We start from the raw sequence: 8,215 nt of genomic DNA on the forward strand, positions 1-8,215 counted from the left end.
ATCTAAATGTGTTAGCCTCAGTTTTTTCACCCATGAAATGGTGATGATAATACTTATTATGCAGAGTTGTTGTGTGGATGTAATGAAGCATGGAGCATGAGAGTCTCATATTCCATGCTAAAATGATAGCTATTTTTATACTTATAATAATTCTAATAATAGTAATTAAATTGTTCAAAATGATAATATTCATTTATATTGAGGCATTGTATTGACTATTCATAGACACATTTACCAAAATAAATTTCATTTTACTTTACCCCCTCTGAGGATATATATTCCCTAATTCAATATGAATCTCATTATGAATAATAATTATCATGATAAATATGCAGATTTTTCTTCTATTTATTTTTAGGGAAGTATCCTTTACTGTTGAACATAAAGAAACTTAAGCAAGTCTGTCTTATTCAAAATTTTCATGCTGCTTTCTTATGAAACTAGATTATAGAGTTGTATGAAATAAATTCATGCAGTTAAGACATTTATGTTTGGAAAACTGGGTGGTCAGTTTAGTATTTCAAAAGAAGATTTTAAATTTAAACCTTAAAACTGAGCTCTTTCAGCCTTATTTATAGACCATCCTTCATGCTTCATAAGTATTCCTTCATTGTAAACTAACTAATAGTGTTTGTCACAGTGTATATAACTACAATGGATTTTATATTCTATTATTTCAGAGTTAGTTGCAGTTTCTACTTCCTTAATTCCTTTTTTGAAAAATAGATTAATTCTACAAAAAGTTTTTTCGAGCTTTATTGAAAAATAATTGACATATTATAATTTGTAAATTTAAGAAATGATTTCTTATAACACTGCAAACTTTTAACATTGTGTAAATTCTGTACCATTTGATAAATTGGTATACATCTGTATTGCAATATAATCTACATAAAAATGTTAATACATCTACTATCTCATATAGTTGCCTCTGTTTTTTATGCATGTATTGTAAGGAATTTTAAGATCTACTCTCTTAGCAACTTTTATGTATATAGTACAGTAGAGATAAACTTCAGAGGTCTTGTGGGTTTTGTTCCAGACTGCCTCAATAAAGTGATTATCTCAATCAACTAAGTCAAATCATTATTATTTTTTTTGGTTTCCCAGTGCAAATAAAAAATTATGTTTCCCAGTGCATATAAAAAATAAACACTATACTGTACTGTTCAAAAGCATTATGTCTTTAAAGAAAAACAATGTATATACCTTAAGTAAACTAGTTCTGAGTTTTCAGTGGGTCATAATTACTGATCACAGATCACCATAACAAATACAATAATAATGAAAAAACTTGAAATATTGCAAGAATTACCAACATGTGACAGAGAGACACAAAATGAACAAATGTTTAGAAAAATGGTGGCAGCAGACCTCTTTTATACAAGATTGCTATAAACTTTCAACTTGTAAGAATGTGATATATGTAAAGTTTAATAAAGGGAAGCACAATAAAAAAGTATGTATATATTATTAACTATGATCATCATGCTGTACATTAGATCCCCAGAACTTTTTCATATTATAGTTGCAAGTTTGTGCCCTTTGACCACCTTATTCCACCCCAGGTTCACCTCTTGTCAACTCAACTCTAAGTTTCCATTAGTTTGCTTTTTCTTCAGATTCTGTATGTAAGGGATATCATAATACATAAATTAAAAAATATATATAAAATCTTTGAAATATTTCACTTAGTATAATACCTTCAAGATCCATCCATGCTGTTGTAAAAAGCAGTATTTCTTAATTTTTCATGGTTAAGTAGTATTCCATAGTATATATTTACCATACTTATTTTATTCATTCATCCATTAATGGATACTGAAGTTATTTCCATCTCTTGCTTAGAGTTAATAATTTTATAATGAACATAAGAGTGCAGATATGTCTTCGAATAGTGACTTCGTTTCCTTTAGATATATACCTAGAAGTGGGATTACTGAATCATATGGTAATTTTACTTTTAATAATATGAATAGTCTCCATACTGTTTTCCATACAAATTTATATCCCTATCACAGTGCATAAGTTCCCCATTTTCCCCAATATTTACCAAAATTTGTTAGTTTTAATTTTTTGGTAGTATATATTCTAATAGGTAGTAATATTGTGTTTTTCAGAGGTAAACAACAACATAATGAATTTGCCCTGAGTTTTTACATTGAGCACTTTTTAATGCTCCTGTTGGTCATTTATATAACTTTTTTGAAAAAAAAAGTCTATTGAGATCCTTTTGCTATTTTTTAATGATATATTTTTTTCTATTTGTATCTCTTGATTATTAACCTCTTTTCAGATATAAGATTTGTAAGTATTTTCTTCCATTCTGTGGATTGTGTTTTCATTCTCTCTCTCTCTCTCTCTTTTTTTTTTTTTTTTTGGCAATGCAGAAACTTTAGTTAATGTAATACCATTTATTTATTTTTGCTTCTTTTGCTTGTGTTTTTGGCCTGGTATCCAAAAACTATTGGCAAGACCAATGTCAAGGAGAATTTTTCCTATGTTTTCCTTTAGGAAATTTAGTTTCATGCATCACATTTAAGTCTTTGATCTATTTCAAGTTAAGATTTATGAGTGATATAAGCTTCCAGTTTCATGCTGGTTTATGTGACTATTCAGTTTTAAATATCATTTATTGAACAGACTATCTTTACCCATTATATATGTTGGCCCCTGTCAAATATTAGGTGACTGTATGAAAGGATTTATTTCTGGACTCTCAAATCTGTTCTACTTGTTTATTGGTCTGTTTTTATACCAGTATACTTTATTGTTTTGAGCATGAGGGCTTTGTAGTATTGTTTCAAATCAAGAAGTGTAATTTCACTTCTTCATTCTTTCTCAGAACTGCTTTAATTATTTGTCTTTTATGGTCTCATATAAATTCTAGGATTCTTTACTTACTTCTGTAAAAAAATAATATTGGATTTATTAAAAGATTTTTTATTTATTTATTTGACAGAGAGAGATGACAAGCAGGCAGAGAGGCAGGCAGAGAGAGAAGAGGTAGCAGCTTCCTGCTGAGCAGAGAGCCTGATGCAGGGCTCGATCCCAGGACCCTGGGATCATGACCTGAGCCGAAGGCAGTGGCTTAACCCACTGAGCCACCCAGGCACCCCTAACATTGGATTTTTGATAGGAATTGAATTTACAGATGGTTTTTGGTAGTATGGACATTTTAACAATGTTAATTCTTACCATTCATAAATATGAGCTATCTTTCCATTTATGTCTCCTTCAATTTCTTTATCAATGTCATAGTTTATGGGGTACATATCTTTCATCTTCTTAGTTAAATCTTATCCTAAGTATTTCATTAGTTTTGATGCTATTGTGAATTAGATTGTTCTCTTTATTTTTTCAGATAGTTCATCATTAGAGTGTTAAAATGCTCGTCTTGTGCTTACTTTGGCAGCACATATACTAAAATTGGAATGATGCAGAGATTAGCTTGATCACTGAACAAGGATGACATGAAAAACTGGGAAGCATTCCATATTGGAAAAAAAAAAACGAAACAAAACAAAATTCTTGTCTTTTATATATTGATCTTGTATTTGGCAGCTTTACTAAATTTGTTTATTCAAAATTTTTTGTGAATTTTTTAGGATTCTTTTACATGTAAGTTCATGTTATTAAAAAAAAGAAAATTTTACTTCTTCCTTTTTTTTTTTTTTTGAGTCTTTTATTTCTTTGTGTTCCTTGTTTCTCTGGCTAGGACATCCAGTACTATGTCAAATGAGAGTAGTGAAAGTGGACACACTTGTCTTTGTTCTGATCTTTAAGGGGAAAATTTTCAATTTTTTTTGATTGAATATGAGATTAGCTCTGGGCTTGCAATATGTGCTTTTTCTTTAATGGATTTTTAAAACTATTTTTTAAAAATTTTTTATAAACATATAATGTGTTTTTATCCCTAGGGGCACAGGTCTGTGAATCTCCAGGTTTACCCATTTCACAGCACTCACCATCACTCACCATAGCACCTGCCCTCCCCAATGTCCATACCCCCACCATCCTCTCCCAACACACCTCCCCCCAGCAACCCTCAGTCTGTTTTGTGAGATTCAGTCTTTTATGGTTTGTCTCCCTCCCAATCCCATCTTCTTTTATTTTTCTTTTCGTACGCCTGAAACCGCCTATGTTGCATCTCCACTTCATCATATCAGGGAGATCATATGATAGTTGTCTTTCTCAGATTGATTTATTTCGCCAAGCATAATACCCTCTAGTTCCATCCACGTCATCACAAATAGCAGGATTTCATTTCCTTTGATGGCTGCATAGTATCCCATTGTACATATATACCACATCTTATTTATAGATTCATCTGTTGAAGGACATTTAGGTTCTTTCCATAGTTTAACTATTGTGGACATTGCTGCTATAAACATTTGAGTGCATGTGCCCCTTCAGAATGCCACGTTTGTATCTTTAGGGTATATACCCAGTACTACAATCACTGGGTCATAGGCTAGTTCTATTTTCAGCTTTTTGAGGCACCTCCACGCTGTTTTCCAGAGTGGTTGCACCAGCTTGCATTCCCACGTACAGTGTAGGAGGGTTGCCCTTTCTCCACATCCTTGCCAGCATCTGTCATTGACTGACTTGTTCATTTTAGCCATTCTGAAAGGTGTGACGTGGTATCTCATTCTGGTTTTGATTTTTATTTCCCTGATGCCGAGTGATGTGGAGCATTTTTTCATGTGTCTGTTGGCCATTTGGATGTATTCTTTGCAGAAATGTCTGTTCATGTCCTCTGCGCATTTCTTCATTGGATTATTTGTTCTTAGGGTGTTGAGTTTGATAAACTCTTTATAGATTTTGGATAGATAGTGGCCTTTTATCTGGTATGTTATTTGCAAATATCTTCTCCCAGATAACTTCTGACAGTCATCTTTTGGCTTTGTTAACTGTTTCCTTTGCTGTGCAAACAAAAGCTTTTTGATCTGATGAAATCCCAATAGTTCATTCTTGCCCTTGCTTCCCTTGCCTTTGGCGATGTTCCTAGGAAGAAGTTGCTGCTGCTGAGGTCAAAGAGGTTGCTACCTGTTCTCTCCTCAAGAATTTTGATGGATTCCTTTCTCACATTATGCTTCTTCATCCATTTCCAGTCTATTTTCATGTATGGTGTAAGGAAATGGTCCAACTTCATTTTTCTGCATGTGGCTCTTCAATTTTCCCAACACCATTTGTTGAAGAGGCTGTCTCTTTTCCATAGGACATTCCTTCCTGCTTTGTTGAAGATTAGTTGACCATAGAGTTGAGGGTGTATTTCTGGGCTCTCTATTCTGTTCCATTGATCTATGTCTGTTTTGGGGACAGTTCCCTACTATCTCAATGATGACAACTTTGTAATAGAGCTTGAAATCTGGAATTGTGATGCCAACAACTTTGGCTTTCTTTTTCAATATTCCTCTAGCAATTCGAGGTATTTTTGTGGTTCCATATATATTTTAGGATGATTTGTCCCATTTCTTTGAAAAAAAGATGGATGGGATTTTGATAGGGATTGCATTAAATGTGTAGATTGCTTTAGGTAGCATAGACATTTTCACAATATTTGTTCTTCCAATACAAGAGCATGGAACATTTTTCCATTTCTTTGTGTCTTCTTCAATTTCTTTCATGAGTACTTTAGAGTTTTCTGAGTATAGATTCTTTGTCTCTTTGGTTAGGTTTATTCCTAGGTATCTTAGGGTTTTGGGTGCAATTGTAAATGGGATTCACTCCTTAATTTCTATTTCTACAGTCTTGTTGGTATAAAAAAAATGCAACCAATTTTTGTGCATTGATTTTATATCCTGACACTTTACAGAATTCCTATACAAGTTATAGCAGATTTGGAGTGGAGTCCTTTAAGTTTTCCACATACAGTGTCATATCGTCTGCAAACAGGGATAGTTTGACTTCTCTTTTGCCAATTTGGCAAAATTTTGATGCCTTAATTTCTTTTTGTTGTCTGATTGCTGAGGCTAGGACTTCTATTACGATGTTGAATAGCAGTGGTGATAACGGACATCCCTGCCGTGTTCCTGACCTCAGCGGAAAAGTATTCAGTTTTTCTCCATTGAAAATGATATTTGCAGTGGGTTTTTCATAGATGGCTTTGATAATATTGATAATATGTGCCCTCTATGCCTACACTTTGAAGAGTTTTAATCAGGAAGGGATACTGCACTTTGCCAAATGCTTTTTCAGCATCTGTGGAGAGTATCATATGGTTCTTGTTCTTTATTTTATTAATGTGTTGTATCACATTGATTGATTTGCAGATGTTGAACCAACCTTGTAGCCCTGGAATAAATCCCAGTTGGTCGTGGTTAATAATCCTTTGAATGTACTGTTGAATCCTATTGGCTAGTATTTTGGTGAGAATTTTCGCATCTGTGTTCATCAAGGATATTGGTCTGTAGTTCTCTTTTTTGATGGGATCCTTGTCTGGTTTTGGGATCAAGGTGATGCTGGTGGCCTCAGAAAAAAAGAGTTTGGAAGTTTTCCTTCCATTTCTATTTTTTTGGAACAGTATCATGAGAATAGGAATTAATTCTTCTTTAAATGTTTGGCAGAATTCCCCTGGGAAGCCATCTGGCCCGGGGCTTTTGTTTGTTTGGAGATTTTTTTTTTAAGATTTATTTATTTGACAGAGAGAAATCACAAGTATACAGAGAGGCAGCCAGAGAGAGAGAGAGGGAAGCAGGCTCCCTGCTGAGCAGAGAGCCCGACGTGGGACTCGATCCCAGAACCCTGAGATCATGACCCAATCCGAAGGCAGCAGCTTAATCCACTGAGCCACCCAGGCGCCCCTGGAGATTTTTGATGACTGTTTCAATCTACATACTGGTTATGGGTCTGTTCAGGTTTTCTATTTCTTCCTGGTTCAGTTGTGGTAGTTTATATGTCTCTAGGAATGTATCCATTTCTTCCAGATTGTTGAATTTGTTGGCGCAGAGTTGCTCATAGTATGTTCTTATAATTGTTTGTATTTCTTTGGTGTTCGTTGTGATCTCTCCTCTTTCATTCATGATTTTATTTATTTGGGTCCTTTCTATTTCTTTATCAATCTTATTAATTCTTTCAAAGAACCAGCTCCTAGTTTCGTTGATTTGTTCTATTGTTTTTTTTTTTTTTTTGGTTTTTTGTGTTTTTTTGTTTGTTTCTATTTCATTGATTTCTTCTCTGATCTTTATTATTCCTCTTCTCCTGCTGGGTTTAGGCTTTCTTTGTTGTTCTTTCTCCGATTCCTTTAGGTGTAGGGTTATGTTGTGTATTTGAGATCTTTCTTGTTTCTTGAGAAAGGCTCGTACAGCTTTATATTTTCCTCTCAGGACTGCCTTTGCTGTATCCCACAGATTTTGAACACTTTTGTTTTCATTATCATTTGTTTCCATGAATTTTTTTCAATTCTTCTTTAATTTCCTGGTTGACCAATTCATTTTTTAGAAGGATGCTGTTTAGTCTCCATGTATTTGTGTTCTTTCCAAATTTCCTCTTGTGATTGAGTTCTAGTTTCAGAGCATTGTGGTCTGAGAATATGCAGGGGATGATCCCAATCTTTTGATAATGGTTGAGATCTGATTTATGGCCCAGGATGTGGTCTATTCTGGAGAATGTTCCATGTGCACTAGAGAAGAATGTGTATTCTGTTATTTTGGGATGGAATGTGTTGAATATACCTGTGATGTCCATCTTGTCCAGTGTGTCATTTAAGGCCTTTTTCCTTGTGGATCTGTTGCTTGGATGATCTGTCCATTTCAATGAGGGGAGTGTTAAATTCCCCTACTATTATTTTATTATTGTCGATGTGTTTCTTAGATTTTGTTATTAATTGGTTTATATAGTTGGTTGCTCCCATGTTAAGGACATAGATATTTAAAATTGTTAGGTCTTCTTGTTGGACAGACCCTTTGAGTATGATATAGTGTTCTTCCTCATCTCTTATTATAGTCTTTGGCTTAAAATCTAATTGATCTGATATAAGGATTGCCACCCCAGCTTTCTTCTGATGTCCATTAGCATGGTAAATTGTTTTCCACCCCCTCTCTTTAAATCTTTAGGTGTCTTCGGGTCTATGATGAGTTTCTTGGGCAGCATATTGACGGGTTTTGCTTTTTATCCATTCTGATACCCTGTGTCTTTTGATTGGTGCATTTAGGCCATTTACATTCAGGGTAACTATTGAGAGATATGAATTTAGTGGCATTGTATTGCCTAT

The 8,215-nt window shown here is 33.9% G+C and overlaps 1 non-coding gene across 1 annotated transcript; it reads left to right on the forward strand.

Annotated features, from left to right (window-relative positions):
- The first annotated feature begins 3,399 nt into the window (after positions 1–3,399).
- LOC131828384 (U6 spliceosomal RNA) lies at positions 3,400–3,503 on the forward strand. Its single transcript, XR_009352400.1, has one exon. It is a non-coding gene; the product is annotated as a U6 spliceosomal RNA (small nuclear RNA).
- The last annotated feature ends 4,712 nt before the right edge of the window (positions 3,504–8,215 follow it).

Source organism: Mustela lutreola, chromosome 3, assembly GCF_030435805.1.
Source record: "Mustela lutreola isolate mMusLut2 chromosome 3, mMusLut2.pri, whole genome shotgun sequence".
Taxonomy (NCBI): domain Eukaryota; kingdom Metazoa; phylum Chordata; class Mammalia; order Carnivora; family Mustelidae; genus Mustela; species Mustela lutreola.